Source organism: Alexandromys fortis, unplaced genomic scaffold (genome assembly GCF_014885135.2).
Source record: "Alexandromys fortis isolate MF-2015 unplaced genomic scaffold, M_Fortis_MF-2015_v1.1 scaffold_44, whole genome shotgun sequence".
NCBI classification, from domain to species: Eukaryota; Metazoa; Chordata; class Mammalia; order Rodentia; family Cricetidae; genus Alexandromys; species Alexandromys fortis.
The window spans coordinates 2496448-2514547 of NW_026067921.1; the positions used below are offsets into that span (position 1 = coordinate 2496448).

The 18100-nt window shown below is 48.9% G+C and overlaps 1 long non-coding RNA gene across 1 annotated transcript; it reads left to right on the forward strand.

The window, feature by feature from the left end:
• The first annotated feature begins 11563 nt into the window (after positions 1–11563).
• LOC126501183 (uncharacterized) lies at positions 11564–18100 on the forward strand. The gene is made up of 4 exons (XR_007591560.1): positions 11564–11703; positions 15225–15390; positions 16088–16222; positions 16837–18100. It is a non-coding gene; the product is annotated as an uncharacterized lncRNA (long non-coding RNA).

Genomic DNA, 18100 nt, shown 5'->3' on the forward strand with positions numbered 1-18100 from the left:
ACACACACACACACACACCAGGACAATTGATATACTCCACTCTTATTTATCATATGCATTGACTACACCTCGCGATCCTGGTGGCTCCTGGCTCCACGGAGAGCTCAGCATGGCCACAGGGAGACTGAGAAGTCATTGTGAGTGTATGGGGGGGGGTGACCTAGCTTAGCCAGGGTGGAGGCCACAGTGGAGGTCTCAGGTCCTCTCGGACAGTTCACAAAGAACCTGCCAGCCTTCCCTGACTGCCAGTTTCGCAACGTCACGGTGCTTCCTTGAGCATTTTCAGTCATCCGTCCAACCCGAGACAGGAGAACCAACACTCTGCTCCCCACTGTCCCGGTGGGTAGGCTCGGCTTTGCACATTTTACCTCGGTCCTATTCAGAGCAACAGCTTACACATGTTTATTGTGTGACTTTCCTAGGGGAACATAGTGGGCTGGACCTTCTCAATTAGCAGTTAAGAAAATGCCCCATAGACATGCCTGCAGGCCAACCTGACGGAGGCAATTTCACAATTGAGAGTCCCTCTTTTAAGGTGTGTCTAGGTTTGTGTCAAGGCAACAAAAACCAATTATAACACAGTTCAAAGCACAGCCCTGCATGTGGGGGAGGCCTGGTGGCGGGACTGGGAGGTGGCTGGGCGGTCACATTGTGCCCACACTCGGTGAGGAGAGACTTATGTCCACTGCTGCTCGACATTCCCCTTCTCAGCAGCCCAGGGTCCCAACCCGGGGGATAGGACCACTCGCTGTTACTTTGAATCTTTCCAACTCATTTAACCTAATCACAACGGTTCCCACAGGCATACACAGAGGCTAGCTTCATCTAGATAATCCATGGTCATGCCCAGAAGACTGTATCCCAGCTATTGCTGGCCAGTATTAACTGTCATCAGCCCTTCCTTGGGCTGGCGGAGGGCTGTGGAGTGCATTGCTTCTGAGCTGTCTTGAGGATGGGTTTTAGGACAGGACACGTGAGAGCTGGGTTGACCGGAAGGGACTCTGTGCTGTAGATTTTCCAGGGAAGGGGCAGCCTGGGCACAGTAGCATAGAGCCTGGGGGACTGATGCCCCCATCCTGCAAGGGGATCAGGCCAGGGCACCCCCAGATATATATGACCCTGATCCTCAACCTTGTACATGTTCAGCCTTCTCATCTGGCTTAAAATTGTTTAATTCAGCTTTATCTCTAAAGGGTGGAAACTGATTAGCTGTGTGCAATTTTAAATCTATATCAGTCTTGTCAACTTTGGCCTGGAGGCCAGGCCCATTTGCCAATTATATGGGTGACAGATGAAAAAGTAGGTGTTTTGCCAAGTTGTACAGCCCCCCAGAGGCTATCCAAGCAGCTATCTGAAGGCTGTGCCCCAGGGATGCCATTTGTACAAGGGCTTGACTAGGAGCTTGTTTGTAGCAGGTACCACAGGGACAAGCAGAGGGTAAAGGGTCGTGAGATGAAAACCAAGTACCCCAGTGTGGCACTGCCCTAAGTCTGAGGTGGGCAAGGGAGATAGGGGTCAGTCTGTGGCAGGATCCAGAGGGTCATGTCACCCCTCACACGCTCTCTACCACTTTATCACGGGTCTGAGAGTTGGCACAGAAGAACCAGAGGTGACAACATGACAGAGGGGTTGTCACGTCAGTGCCCTGAGATAGCTGCTCTTCCTTACTAACGGGGCTGGATTTGGGCTCACCTACGAGACGCGTACTATGAAGGTGCTTGGCTGAAGAAGACGACTCATCCATATGTGGGTGGCACCACCCCTGGGTTAGGGCCTGGGTAAAAAGCAGAAGCTGGCAGGAAACCGTATGACCGCTGCCTCAAAGCCCTGCCTCCGTGGCATCCCCAACAAGACAAACTTTACACCCGAACCGTGAGCCAAACAAACCCACCTTTCCATCAGATTTTGCCAGCCATTCTGTCATAACCGTGGGCAAAGTGATGAGTACAGGCGCTGTATCTCAAGTCCCTCTGGACCATTTTCTCCACACTCGCCTGTCTCATTCCCATCTCCTACACAGGAGCTCTTTATGAACAGCTAACGCTGATGGACCAGCGACATGGACAACCCTTTGTAAACGTTGCTCTCAAGGGTCTTCTCTTTGAGGGGGACACCATTCTGGGCTCCCTGGGTTTTCAGAGAGGGTTGGGAGCTTTAGGTATTCTATTAGTGGTCCTGGGTTCTGAGAGGCTGTCCCCAGCGGAAGCCCTGGGCTGTGTGACAAAGCTCCCACCAGGTGGCAGTGGCACACTGCTTAAGTCCCCAGGACGCTACTCCACTGGTTCCCCTGAACACAGAAAAGCCAAGCTGGCAGCCACCAGGAAGTGTGAGTGACCGTTTGGTCACTCGGTGACTCTGGGCCTGGGGCAAGCACCGGATTTGTGGATTTCCTCCTGTACAATGGAGCTGTGTCTCTGGTGGCTCTCCAAATACAAAACTAGCTGGGTTACCACTATAGCAGCCAAGCTGCTGGTACCCTTGGGGGTCATACTGCGTTTTTCTTTCACTTCTTTAAAATTAAGACTTTATTAAGAACCTAAAAATGTCACACAGCAAGATTATTAGCCAGGTCCAAACTTTATATATGTCAACAGCTTCCTCTGGAGCTAGAGTAGCCGTGCTAGACGTATGAAGCTTCGTGTTGTATTTCACATGTCCGCTACCAATTCTGTTCTTATGCGCTTGTCCACAGCCAGAGAAAGAAAATTCCAGTGCAGAGTCAAAACTAGGAAGCCATTAGCTCCTATCCTGCTCCATGACTAAGTACCCATTGCCTGCAGCCAGGCTTTCGGCACCTAGTATTTCTCTTTACATTATCTGCACCCCTGTGCACATTCACTCACATAGATATACACATTATGTTTATGTTATATTTATATACAGATATGTATAAATTGCATATTCAGGTTCACACTTTATTGAGGGCTTGTGATGGTTTAGATTTATACCAAAGATTTTTAAATTGTGTGTATGTGGGGGGTATGTGCATGTGGCAGCCATGACAGAAGAGTCCAGAAGAGAGTGCTGGAGAGCTCAGAACAGGAGTTACAGGTGGTTGTGGGCCACCCAGTGTGGATGCTGGGAACTGAACTGGGGTCCTTTGCAAGGACGATGTGGGTTATTAACCACTGACCCACCTGTCCAGCCTGTCTAGGCTTGTACTAAGGACTCGGAAGACAGCTCAGCCAGTAAAGTGTTATGACTGAATGAGGACATGATCTCCCCAGGGTATGGTTGAGGAAGTGCACAGCCAGAGGCATTTGAAAGAGTCCAGAGCAGGGAGAGAAAGCACTAGACTAAAAAACATGGCCAGTTGACTGAACTGGGCCATGACAGGAGCGGTGGGGAGTGAGAGCAAAGGACCAAAAGAGAGGGGCAAGAGAGAGGAGGGCAAATGGACCCAGAGAAAGAGGATCAGAGTGGAGGATCATGAGAACAAAGAGAGCAAAAACAGAATGCATGGCCAAAATGGCAGGGTACTGGGTGAGCCCGGAGGCCTGTGTGCTCTTTGGTGTGCTAATAGGCACCACAGTTATCCATTTGCCCCGGGGTTCTTTCAGACCCAACAATGAAGACCTGAGTTTGACCCCCAGAAGTCACATTAGAATATGGGTGTGATGGTACACACTTACAACCCCAGGGCAGGGGCCTGGCAGGTTGAGGAGAGACTGTCTCATAAAACAAGGCGGTGGCTCCTGGGGAACAGCACCTGCCTTGTCCTGCACAGCTTGGCCCTGGAAACTTGCCAGGAGTAATGAGTAACTGAAGAAAGAACAGACGTGTGCAGAGAAGCTAGAATCAGGTGAGCCGTGCCTGTCCTGATGGAGCAGCACCCACTACAGAACACCACAGAACACCGGGACCTCAGTGCACAGCACCCACTACAGAACACCCAGAACCTCAGTGCAACACCAACTACAGAACACCACAGAACACCGGGACCTCAGTGCACAGCACCCACTACAGAACACCCAGAACCTCAGTGCAACACCAACTACAGAACACCACAGAACACCGGGACCTCAGTGCACAGCACCCACTGCAGAATACCACAGAACACCGGGACCTCAGTGCATGGCACCCACTGCAGAACACCACAGAACACCGGGACCTCAGTGCATGGCACCCACTACAGAATACCACAGAACACCCAAAACCTCAGTGCACAGCACCCACTACAGAATATCACAGAACACCGGGACCTCAGTGCACAGCACCCACTACAAAATACCACAGAACACCGGGACCTCAGTGCATGGCACCCACTGCAGAATACCACAGAACACTGGGACCTCAGTGCATTTATTGCATTTATTGAGAAGGAGGGGTTAGCTAGTCTCTGATGTCTCTGCAAGGAAACAGTCTCAGGCTGCAGTCATCCTGGCAGGGAAAGGCTGCACTTGCTAGTTTTTACACACATTGGTTAAATGTTAGTAAACACTTGCACTGGAACCAGGGGAAGGCTGTTCCATGTCCTTGAACCTCACCCAGAGGAAGGCTTTGCTATTTCCCATGAGCCTAAAGCATTGATGTTCTTGACACGGCTGTGCCCATTCACTGAGGGCTTCATCCACTCCTTACACGTTCACTCAGGGCTTCCTCTGCTTTCCACAAGCACCTGAACATGACCTCTGACCTCCACATGGGTGCACCTACACACATGTGAGCACCTATACACACATGTGTCCATGCATATGCACATATACACATTTTTTTAATTGCTCCAAAATCTTTACACTGAATTCAGAAATCCCTGTGAACGGCTCTTGTGAGCATACCAATAGAATTTCAGAATCTCATGGAGCCCAGGATGGCCTTCGAATTTTCTACATTAGCCAGAGATGACCTTGAAAGCTTGAACCCCGATCTGCAGCTTCAGTGCTTGGATGCCAGGATGATAGACTTGGGCCATCACACCTGATTTTACTTCATACTAGGGATCAAACCCAGGCGCTCTGTGTGCGTTAGGCAAGCGCTCTGCCAGTTGGGCCACATCCCTGGTCCCCGTGTTGGCTTTTTGAGGAATCCTTGAGAAGTCACGCATATTCCTTTGCTGGCTCTACCCATGAAAAGCCCAGTGGAAGGATTGCTTCCGTGAACCCAGAAGAAGCTTGCTGTGCATTGATGAGGCTGGAGCTATCGCATCAGCCCTGGCTGGCTTGCCTCGAAATCAAAACGTCCATCTGTCTCAGCTACTAACTGGGGTTTTCTATTGCTTACAGTCACATCCCGCAAGTATACGTTGGGGATTCTGAGTATAGATTCAGTGATTGCCTAGCACACACAGAACCCCTGGGTTTGATCCCCAGTACCAAGTAAAACTGGGCGTGCTGATACAAATCTCTGATCTCAGTGCTTGGGAGGTTGACTAGGGAGGATCAGAAATTTAAGGTCATCTTTGGCTACACAGAAAGTTTGAGGACAGCCTGGGCTCCATGAGATACTGGCAGAATAAAATAACCCAAGATTATTTTATTTAAAATTAGTCAAAAGCCAGCTCAGGCTTTGGCTCCTGGTCCTGCTCAGATTCTCTCCAGGGTTCCCCAACTGTTGGAGCTGAGGGAGAACTCAGATAGGAGAGGAAATGTCCCAAACATGTCCCAGCATGTTCCCCAGCTGCCCACGGCACGGTGACATCTCCAACACTTGTCTTTCTTTCTGTCCCAGCTTTATGTTTCCATGGCCACTGGGGCATTGCTTGTCACCGCTGTCAATTGCAAAGGACAGGGGACCTGGACCACTCACGGATCCCTCCCCATCATCTGCCAGAATCTCGGCTTCCCAGAAGGGGGCCTGTCATCCTGTCAGCTCCACCTGTCCATGCCAAGTGTGGGCGTTGGAGAGTCCCAGTCTGTCGTCCAAATGCTGGCCATCAGAACTGAGATGTGGCTGAGACGCTGGAGCTGGGAAGCTTGCTTTGCTCCGGCCGGCTCACTTCTGGTAAATTGTGCTGCAATGTTCCTGCATCTTCGTCAGGGAGCAGCTGAGTTAACTTGGAACTCACAGCCTGGTCTGTGCAGACATGGTCAGGGGACTGCAGAGACCCAAGGATGCCATCACCTCCAAGGTACCTTGAGCCTGTGAGGCAAGTGCTTTTCCTCAGCCACCAGGCTAAAAATGCACCAATTTGTCTAAAAGACGGGTCTTAGTCATGAAAGAAAGTGAAGGGGTGACGGAGAAGAATGTCCCACACTCGGCACACTCGCCATGAGTTTGCACTTCCTGATTCAAAGTCACTGACATTTTTGGAAAATCCAAATTTAATTAAGGCGTTTAAAAAGATCCGAACTAAATCAGAGAGACTTGAGGCCCATTAGCATAAATCTCAACTAGATGGAATGCGTTTTTCTGGGAAGATCGCTTTCGCTGGAGGCAGTGCGAGCATGGGGCGGGGGAAGGGGCTAGTTTAAAGTCAAGTCAATAAGGTTGAGCTGGGAAAGAACAATGACACTCCGGCAGCCCAACATGGAGCTCACAGTCTGGGGACCAGAGTGGGTTTGGAGGTGTGGTGGGAGCCTTGAGGGCTGTGAGAGCAAAGCAAATCTTACTTAAAAGCCAAGTGAGCGGAGCTTTGCTCCGGAGTCTGGCTGCCTGAGCCCTGCTGTGTTGGCCTGCGTGCAGTTCTTCTCTGGACTTGATGGACCCTCACTGCCGTTCCCCCGCTCTGAGTACAGTCAGGTGCTGTGGCCTCTGGTGTGCACTGGCTGTGGAAACAGTGTTTGGTTAGGTGTTAGGCTCGGCGAGGGAGAGGATGCAGGGTGCAGCGAGGAACTCCTGGTTCCACATCCTTAAGCTCAGAGTTTTGTGAAAGTCACCTCAGCCAGCATCACAGGGGCTGAAGGAAGAAGCTTCAAAGGATGCCTGCTCTTTAAACAACAGCAAAAGATGTATCTGTATGTGTGTGTCTCTGTGTGTGTATCGTTGTGTGTAGACTGTGGGTACACATGTGCCGTGGTATGCATGTGTAGTCAGAGCACAGTCTGAGATTTGGGTTCTCATTGTCCATCTTGTTGATGCTGCTGTGTGGACCAGGCAAGTTGGCCTGACTCTCCATCTTCCATCTTCCTCTAAGAATGTTGTGGTTACAGGTGTGTGTGTGTGTGCATGTGACCATGTCTGGCTTTAATGAGTTCTAGGAACCTGGATTCAGGTCCTCACGCATTTGGAGCAAGCCTGTAATCCACTGACCCATCTCCCCAACCCTCTGGTATATACTCTTAGAGATTCCCAAGGGAAGCTAGTGTCCTGCACCCCTGAAAGAAACTGTCTTAGTGAACATGTGACCTGTGCTACATGGCTGCAATTCCCAGATGTCAGGAGTGGTGCTGGTGAGGTCTTGCTGTTCATGAAAGCTATGACCAAGGAAGGTTGCAGAAGGTGGGCTTGCCTGTCAATCCTGCACAGCAGCCTCTGAACATATATCCTAACAGCTGGGACCTACATCTGAGCATCTGTCCTAATAGCTGGGACCTGCATCTGAACATCTGTCCTAACAGCTGGGATTTGCATCTGAGCATCTGTCCTAACAGCTGGGATTTGCATCTGAGCATCTGTCCTAACAGCTGGGACCTGCATCTGAACATCTGTCCTAACAGCTGGGACCTGCATCTGAGCATCTGTCCTAACAGCTGGGACCTGCATCTGAACATCTGTCCTAAGAGCTGGACTTTCCTCTTTCTGCCACATCTCTGCCTTGGACTCACAAACATGTCAGTCACCACAGTCGTGCACAGTAGGGGGCAGACTGTCTAGACTCCTACTGTCCTCAGCGACTTCTGGCTTCCTGGTCCTTCAACTTGTTATCAAAGATGCTTTCCGTATTTGAGGAGTGCCCACAGAGCTAGAGGCTGGCAGAGGGAAGACATGTCTCATCTGCCTCTGGGGTCGAGGCTCACAGAACTGAGATTTGGTTTCTCTGTTACCCACACCTGGTGTCAGCCTGGACTGGAAGCTACCCCTCTTCCCTCCCTCCCTCCCTTTCTCTCTCTCTCCCTTTACCTGCTATCTATGTGCATGTATGTGTTTATTTAGCATTCCTGGGGATTGAACCAAGACCTTCTGCGTGCCCGGCTGGTAGTCGTCACCGAGCTATCGCCCCAGCCACCTTTGCATTTTTTTTTTAAATTTTTGAAACAGAGTCACAATTTCCCAGGTTGCCCTTGGACTTTCTGTCTTCCTGTGCCCAGGAGTCTGGGGTTACAGGTCTGTCCAGCAACCTGACTAGTAGCCTGCAGATCCATGAAGATGGGTCTGGTTGTCTTGTCTAACGTGCCCAGGGCCTGTAGGGAGGAAAAACAAGCAGAATTTAAAAGGGACGTTTATTAATTCACAGTCCCTAGGAAGGCCTATTTCTAAAAAGTCTACTTTGTAAAGAGTTTATGACTCTTTATACCTGTCATGCACACATATGCACGTATATACATACACATGCATACACAATGCAAAAATACATACATACACATGCACAAACAGTGCACACACACATGCATACATACTATACACATGCACAAACATACAGTGCCTGCACACAAACATGTACATACACTTGCATGTGGTGTGGGAGGTCCTTCTGTCTGTGTTTCTTTTATTGGTTAATGAATAAAGAACTGCTTTGAGCCTATGGCAAGGGCAGAACAGAACTAGGCAGGGAAAGCTAGGCTGTATGTTGGGAGAAGGAGGGCAGAGTCAGAGAGATGCCATGGAGCCGATGCCAGAGTCAGACATGCCAAAATTTTGCCAGTAAGCCACTGTCACATGGCGATACACAGATTAATGAAGATGGGTTAAATTAATATGTAAGAGTTAGCCAATAAGAAGTGAAAGCTAATGGGCCAAGCAGTGATTTAAATAATATGGTTTCTGTGTGATTATTTCTGGGCTAAGCAGCTGGGAACTAACAAGCAGCCCTCCTCCAACATGCATGTACAAACACATGCACACACATGCATAGACATGTGTGCACAAACACACGCATGCATGCACATGTGTTTTCATATATACGCACACATGTGTGCAAAATAAAGACACACATATGCATGCATGCACAAATACATGTGCACACATGTACGTGCATGCACAAATATATGACACACACGCACATACACATGTGTTTTCACACATACGCAATGCAACATATACACACATGCACACACACAATCTCTGAGGTGATTGATGTTCCTAAAACCAGAACCTTCAGCATGGTTGCAGCTGTGATCACAGTTGCCCTAAGCTCTAAAGGGGCTGGGCTTCTGCTGGGCATTTCGTGATACATTTATCAAAGCCACAGCTGGCGGCATGTGACATGGCTATTTGCCACCAACCTGTTGGGGGCAGCTAGCATCCACAAGGAAAGGACTTCCATCCACATCATCAAATCCCGGCTCTTCGGTGATTCACTCTCACAGACCCGACTCCTGATTATACTGGAGGTGTTGGAGGCTTTTTAACTGAACTGTGTGGTGCAGCTTAGTTAGACAAAGCAGATGAGAGGGGGAACCGGGACTCAGCTTAGTGTCTTCCACTCTTCCTTATTCCCTTTACTTTGTAGGACTCCCCCCATCCCATAGCCTGGGAGCCTCCAGTCCATCCCAGTTAATCCTCTCTGGACTTCTAAAAGTGTTCATTCGCAACGCCACAGATGCTTCTTAAGGGTTCACATGGACGGTGAGGCCCAGCCATTGCACCAGGCAATAGTGTTCTTGAGATGGTTAACGCCAATTTGACAGTCTCTAGAGTCACAGAAGAGACAAGCTTCTGGGCTTGCCTGTGAGGGGTTTTCCCAGCTGGGTTAATTGAAGTGGAAATACTCACCCTAAAAGTGAGCAGTACTGTTCTCTGTGCTGGGGTTCTGGATTACAGGGGAGGGGAAGGATGAGAAAAGGTCTCCACTTCCTAAGTGCAGGTGCCTCAAACTGTGAGCCACATGACCCTTCCTTCCTTCCTTACGATGCCTTTGCACGCTATTTCCTCACAGCGCTGAATACTGTCCTCTGAGCCCAGCATGGTAGGACCCGAAGAGTTAAAGCTACAGATCAAGGGCATAGGGGAGACACCAAAGGAGCTGCCATTGTCCTTGGAAGCAGCAGCTAGATCATTCCCAATCTCTCAGACCTGGGTCCTCTCACTTCTGGGCTCTGCTTATTTTGTTGAGATGATGTGGGATTCCCCTCTGTATGCTATGAATATGTTTTATTACCATTGGCTATTAAAGAAGCTGTTTTGGCCAATGGCTGGTAAAGTCAGGTGGGAAATCCAAACAGAGGTATGCATGTATATATATACATGCTCGGTGCTGGGCTTATGGATAGACATGCACCACCACACTGGGGCTGTATTTGTGTTGATTCTCAAGGGTCTCCAGAACTCCACACAGTGTGGAATCAGCTCTCCTCTGTGTCCCACAGCTTCTTGATTTGACCACAAAGGGCTGCATGTCCGGCTGGCTCCCGGCTCAGCTATCATCTATCTGGCAACCCTAGTTTGTCTACGCCGTAGGCAAGGCAAGGCCGTTTGGGAGCTGCTTCCTCACAGTGACTCTGAGGCCGCGCACACAGGCTGATATCTTCCTGCTGATCCTCAGCCAGGGCTCAGTGTGGGCACTGTTGACACCAGATAATGTCAGTCTGGCTGACGCGGTGACTGGTGAGTAAACACAGGTGGTTGAACCACCGACTTCCTGAGAGCATCCACAATCAGAGATGCACGGAAGTTGAAACAGGAGGAGACCTATGCCCTTGCCCTTTGCACGTGCTGGGAGATGAAGTGATGCCTGATCCATGGTGGTAATCAGCCACCCCTCATTTCCCCTTCCGCCTGCACTGTGCATTTTAATAGGGTCCAAAACCTGCTTGGCATTTTACTCCTTCTCTCATCTATAGGGATCAAAGGCTCGTCCAGGGTTGCTTAGAATTCTGTGTGCACACAAATGACTCTGATCACTCGTGTGTGTGTGTGTGTGAGAGAGAGAGACAGAGACAGAGAGAGGCAGAGAGATAGAGATTAACTTAACTATTTCTTGAGACAAGGTCCCTCTCTGACCCTGGAGCTCATCAGCTTGGTCAGAGAGCTCTAAGACTGCCTGTCTTCATCTCTGGCATGGGGTTTCGGATAGGTGGTACCATGCCCAGCTATCACATGGTACTGGAGATCCCAAATCATGTCCTCACGTTTGCAAGATGAGCATTTTACTGAGTGAGCACAAAGCAGCAGTAGGTGTGTATTTAAGGGAATACCCTCCAGGATCAGGAGGAAGCCCCATCACTTACTGTCTGGGTGACCTGGGTGGGTAACTGGATCCTGCAAGTATTGTGTCACCTATAAAATGGGGTAGAGGGAGGATCCTCAGGAAAGATGGTCACCATCCCAGTGCCATGCAGCATGCCCCGAGACATCAGCTTTTCAGATGTAGAGATGCAAACATGAAATGGTATAAATGTGATTTCTAAAATTATTTTATATTTGAGCGGTGTGGGTGCTTACACATATGGCACACACGGATATCAGAAGACAATCTCGGTCTTGGTCTTCAAGCCCCTTCCACCCCTTGCTTGAGACAGATCTCTCACCGGCTTGGACTTCGCCACGTAAGCCAGTCTTGTTGGCCCACGAGCTTCAAGAAAGCTGTGTCTCCCACCTTGGAGAGTTGGAACGAGAGGTGTGCCCTGGCTTTCTTTGTCCTCAAACTCCCTTCCTCATGTTTGTAAGGTAAGTGCTGGACTGACTGAGCCATCTCCTCAGTACTAAATGTGATTTTTTTTTTGACTCATGACCTTGTGGACAGCTGGTTTTTTTCCTCTTGTGGAGTGTCACCATGGGAGGTGGTGGATTCTCTGGGGTGTCTATCACCTTGGGAGGTAGTGGATTCATGTGTTGGTCAATCAACTGAATTTACACTTTAGTCATTGGAAGACTGTGTTAGAATAGAGCCATCAGGTATAGTGTTGTAGAATATTATTCTAAGATGTGTTGCATTTGTTTATGCTGTGAAACATTTGCTTAATGATGCGAAGATGCGCTGCATTCTTTTATGTTGCATTTGTTGATATCTGTGAAGCTGTGTTATTTTACCTGTCTGAAACACCTGACTGGGCTAATAAAGAGCTGAACAGCCAATAGTAAGAAAGGATAAAGGATCGGCAGGGAAGATGACTAAGAGGAGAAAAAGAGAGAAAAGGAGATCAAGGAGTGAGAAAAGAATTAACCACCTAGCCACATAGCCAGACACAGAATAAGAAGGAAAGAAAAGATATATAGAAATAGAGAAAGGTAAAAACCTGTACTCTACAAAATGAAAAACTTAAAAGGAAATGGAAAATTTTCAGGATACGTACCAATACCAAAATTAAATCAAGACCAGGTAAACAAATTAAATAGACCTATAACCGCCAAGGAAATAGAAATGGTCATTGAACGTCTCCCAACCAAAAAAGGTCCAGGGCCAGATGGTTTCAGTGCAGAATTTTACCAGAATTTCAAAAAAAGAACTAATACCAATACCCCTCAAATTGTTCCATACAATAGAAACAGAGGAACATTGTCAAACTCTTTTTATGAGACCACAGTTACTCTGATACCCAAACCACACAAAGACACTACTAAGAAAGAGAATTACAAACCAATCTCACTCTGAACATTAATGCAAAAATACTCAATAAAATACTGGCAAACAGAATCCAAGAATAGATAAAAAAAAATTATCCATCATGACCAAGTAGGCTTTAACCCAGACATGCAGGCATGGTTCAACATACGGAAATCTGTCAATGTAATCTACCATATAAACAAACTGACAGAAAAAACCCACATGATCATCTCATTAGATGCTGAAAAAGTCTTTGACAAAATTCAACACCCCTTCATGATAAAGATCTTGGGGAGACCAGGGATACAAGGATAATAAAGATAATATATAACAAGCCAACAGCCAACATCAAACTAAATGAAGAGAAAAATGGCCACTCAGATGCAAATAATCACACAGAAACTATTAATTACAACACTACTTGGCCAATGACTCAGGCGTATTTCTAGCTAGCTCTTACATATTGAATTAACCCATTACTATTAATTTGTGTATTGACACGAGGCTGTGGCTTACTGGTAAGGGTCCAGCATCTGTCTGCTTCAGCAGCTACATGGTGTCTCCTGACTCAGCCTATTCTCTGTCTCTGACTCTTCCAGCCTGACTGTATTCTGCCCTGCCATAGGCCAAAGCAGCTTTATTCATTAGCCAATAAAAGCAACACAGATACAGAAGGACATTCCACATCAAGAGAAACTCAAAGCAATCTCACTGAAATTAGGAACAAGACAAGGCTTTAATATAGAACTTGAAGTTCTAGCTAGAGCAATAAGACAGCAAAAGGAGATCAAAGGGGTACGAATTGGACAGAACTAGAAAAAAAAAACCATCCTGAGTGAGGTAATGCAGACCCAGAAAGACAAATATAATATGTACTCACTCGTAAGTGAATATGAGACATAAAGCAAGGGAGAACTAGCACACAGTCCGCAACTCCAGACAACCTAGACAACAAAGAGGACCCTAAGAGAGACATACACAGATCCACCTAGGAAGGAGAAAAAGACAAGATCTCCTGAGTGAACTTGGGGCATGGGGAGCAGGGGAGATGATGGGAGGGGAGAGGGGAGAAGGGAGAGGGAGTGGAGAAAATGTATAGCTCAATGAAAACAATAAAAAAGAGGAAAAAAGTAATAAAGAAAGGTAAAAGCCCAGAGGCAAAAGGTAGGTGGATAATTTAAGAAAAGCTAGCAAGAAACAAGCCAAGCTAAGGGCAGGCATTTATAAGTAATAAAAAGCCTCTGTGTGTGATTTATTTCTGAGCTGGATGGTAGCCCCCCCTAAGAGCAAAGAGGCAATAAAGTAAACAAACCCCAAACCAAACCAACAAGAGTCAAGCCGTTGCTCACTGAGAGCTAGTTCATTCATTTATGCATTGATACATCATCTGTTTTAGGACATATGGGAAACGAAAGCTCCCTCGGTCTGCTTGCTTCTTCCATGAGAGGGGTGTAAGAGTTGAGGAGTTGGGGCCCCACCAGTCCATCCCATGTGGATACAGGACTCCTTTTAAGAGGCACCACAGCCAAGGCGCATCCTGTCTTCCTGTTTCCTGACTCCTCAAGCCTCCCAATGTACTGATCGATGCACATTCGAGGGCTCTCTGGGTGAGGTGGCCCTGTGGTTTTTTTTTTCCTCATCCCCTTTGTGATGTGGGCTCACAAGGTTTAAGGGATCAGAATGGCACTTCCACCTCCCACCATGCCAAATCGTGATAGGTCTCCTGCCTCTTCCCTGGGCGGCATTTCTCTTGGCACAGCCTGAGGTCTTTCTCCATCCTCGCACTTCATTGTGGGTAGCTGAGGGAAGCTTTGTCCCCCACATGGGTAGCAAGAAGAGTGTTCATAAAAGAGAGCATGTCCACCTTTCTCTGCCTTTCTTCAGGCTGCGAACACGCTTTCCTGCAGAGAGCCCTTAACGAGTGCTCAGAAGCCGGAGTGTTCTGATGCCGGCTCGATATTCTCCGCTCAGAAGCAGCACCACGGTTAAGAACGTTTCGATTTGAAGAGGAAAGTGTGGCAGCCACACGAGTCTCTCGGAGCTGTTGGGAGCCTTCAGCTAAAAGGGGTTTAGTGTGGAAGTGGTGGCTGCTGACATTGACCCTGGGGCCAGCGATGTCAGACTCTGATGTGGCCCTGGCTGTCCTTTGCTCTCTGCCCTCCCTCCCCAGTCAGCACCACAAACATGGTGCTTTACACAGCTGGGCTTAAGGAAGAAGTAAGGCGGCTTAGCAGGGGTTCTCCTTTGTCTCTCTCATGAGGAGGCCCCATAAGGCTGCTCTTCTCCTCTCCCTTCTCCTGTCAGAGCAGGTCTGGACATCAGCTAAGGGCAGGTCCCACCTTTTTTGACACGATCTCTGTCCTACACTGAACATCGGGGCTCATTTAAGATGGTTTCAGCTGCACACCCAACCTTCTTTCTTTAGGATTCGGAACTCTGAATCCTGGCTTGGGGCCTGTCACCGTCTTTTTACATGTGTGATATACATTTGCGGTGGGTCACGGGAATAAGCGGCGATGTGAGCTTCTGGTGAAGGGTGTCACACAGCGTGGCTCTGACGGAAGGCGCCACAGAAGTAAATGGCTTTGCGAACAGGTAAAGCAGAATGTTCTGCTTTCTTTTTGTCTGTGTGTTTTTGTCTCAGAGTGGGATTGGCCAGCTTCCTGGACATTTTCCAGGCCCGTGTTGATACTGTACAGATATGGATGCAGATATCAGCCAAGATACAGTCATAATTACAGTCCGTGGTTCCTGAGAATATCAGCTCAGCAATACAGGCCATCTGCCAGTGAATGTTCTGAAGATATCTGGTGAGTGCCCAGTGCTGGGGCACACTGAGGGGCCTCTACTCTGCAATAAGCAACTGTCACTGGGGTGGGGGTGGGGCTGGAGCTGGGTCCTCATCCCTAGCTTGGTCAACAGCCAGGTCTAGTTTCTATGTCCTTGACTTCTGGAAAGGCCTTGGGGCTTACTTAGCATTTCCCACTTTGAGTCCCCCACTACCAGCACCACTAGACTGGACCCTCTGAAAGTTGACCACAGATGATGTGATATTTTGCTCCTAAACACTTGGACTGGGCTCTCAAGAGCAAGAACAGAACCTTCCCAACCAATGCCCCCCAGGCCCTGAGCCGAGGTCCCACACATGTCCTGTATAGAACTTCTGCTTTCTTTTGTTCATGTGAACATGTGTGTGCTTGTACGTGCACACATGTGGAAGCTAGTGGTGGACACTGGTTGTCTTCCTCAATTTCTCTCCATTTTGTTTGTTTTTTGATCTGGGATCTCTCACTGAATATGGAGCTAGGCTGGCCAGCCGATAAGCTCTAGAGATCCACCTGCTTGAGACGGCCGTGCCCTGTGTTCAGTGTTGGGGATTTAGATGGTGCCTGGCGCTACTGATTCAGCGGTGCTGAGGATTGAACTCAGGTCTGCCTGCCCACACAGCAGGCACTTCACCAACTCAGCCATCTCCCCAGCCCCTACAGCTATTTTCATTTGTTTTAGATCCTGGAACCCAGTCAGGGCTGCAGATTGCCTCTGGCCATTAGATACCTTTCATCTTCCCCAGTGTCCTGTGCTTTCCAGCCCCCTCCACTCCTCCTGGTTCCAAATCTTCTGTTTTCAAGACATTTACATCCGGTGAGTGTGTCTTCGTGACCACCTAGGTTAAATATCCCTGGGGAGTCTAAGAATGGCCCCCGGGGGATGCTGTGTGCTCCTTAGGGTTGTACAGTGTTAGGCTGTATCCCGGCACTGTGAACACCACAGTTTGTACTGTGGTGAGGATGGTTTTTCCTCTGTCACAGAGCACAGATCTAGAGGGAAGGAAACCGCACCAGCACTTTCTCTGATTCCAAGGGAACCAGACTGAATCAGAATAGCCCAGCCCCCACACAAACGGGGATTTATTGTCTCACGTAGCCAGCAAGTGATTCTTTTCTAGATTTAATTTGCCGATGTTCGGGTTGGATATCATGTTATCACACACAGGTTTGGTAGCTTGTTTCTCAAAGTCAAGATGATCTCAAATGGCTGATTCTCCTATCTCACGCATGCCTGGAAGAACCCTACGCCCTCCCCATTGCTTCAACCCTTTGCTATGTCCCCTTCTGTGGGATTTATTCACAAGAAACTGTTTTAGCTGAAGGCTCACTGACCTCAGAGTCAACCACACCCCAAAGGGAACACTCATCTTGAAGGACGCTTTTGCGCCCAAGGCCCGGGGATGACCCCACTGTTTCCTTCTGCTGTAGACTGTCAAGGCCCTCTTGAAGCTGGAGTGTTCGCATGTGGCCTCCTCCCACCATCTTCCTTGAACTCTGCTTGCAAGAAAGGACTACCTCAAAAGGCTTGTATTGAAGCAGAGTCCTGGCACAGACACCTGCTGGTGGGGAACCTAGGGCCCAGGACCAGGGTGTGTGCTGCTTGTTCCTTCAGAGGCCGTGGAGCCATCAAGTCCCCTCCAATGGCTCCTGGACACCATCGTACTGGCAGGCAGGGGACGGAGGTGGGTGTCAGGTTGACTGACCCTATCTTGCTGGTGATGGTTTTGCCCATCTTCTGAGACTTGCTGTGCCCATCCGGTGCAGACTCAGAGACTTGTGCACACTGTCTCTATGGAGAAACTGAAGCACGCAGGGGAGGATCACTGTCCTGAGGCTACACAGGCAGTTAGTGGCGAATGCAAAACCAAGTTGGCCCAGTCAAATCCATGCTCCGGGGGGGGGGGTAGCATATTATTCTGAGTAATAAGCACTTCAGATTTCAAAGACCTTTTTAGCTCAGCCCCTGTTCTGCCACGACAGCCCAAAGCAGCCATTAGACAATATGTAAATGATTGGACATGGCTTCACTCCAGAACCGTTGTAGGAACAGCTGGCTGTATGCAGCTCCCGGGCTGGGTCTGCCAGTCCTTGCCCTTAGCCAGTAGCAATAATGGAAGCATGGGGCATGCTTCCCAGAATGCCCCGGTGACCTCTCTGTCCTCACCCAAGTAGGCGAGGAAGTTTGCACAGACAGCAATGGGCTGTAGAGGAGGCAGAGGTTCTGGAAGCCAAGCCAACTAGAAGACTCTGCTCTCTTCTGAAGAGCTATGGCCTCCTGACTAGAGGCTCTAGGGGTGTGCTAACTCCAAGCTGTTTAGAAGCACTGCAAGTTGCATGCTGCTCTCTGGTGTGGGTAGCAATGGATGCTCCTTCACCTTGGCTGTGGGGTTAATGGCATCAGATATCACCTCAGTGCTGGCATGACGGCCAAGGTGAGGGTAAGACAGGCAGGTGACTACCTACACCGGACACAGGCTGGTCTCTCTAGCTTAAGGTAACACTAAAAGCAAGTTAAGTGCTTTGAGAAGCCTGAAAAATGCAGCTTATCAAGGAGTGTTTTGTGGGGCTGGAGAGACGGCTCAGCCGTTAAGGGCACTGACTGCGCTTCCAGAGGTCCTGAGTTCGATCCCAGCACCCACATGGAGACCATCTGTAGCTGTGGATGGGATCAGATGCCCTCTTCTGGTGTGCA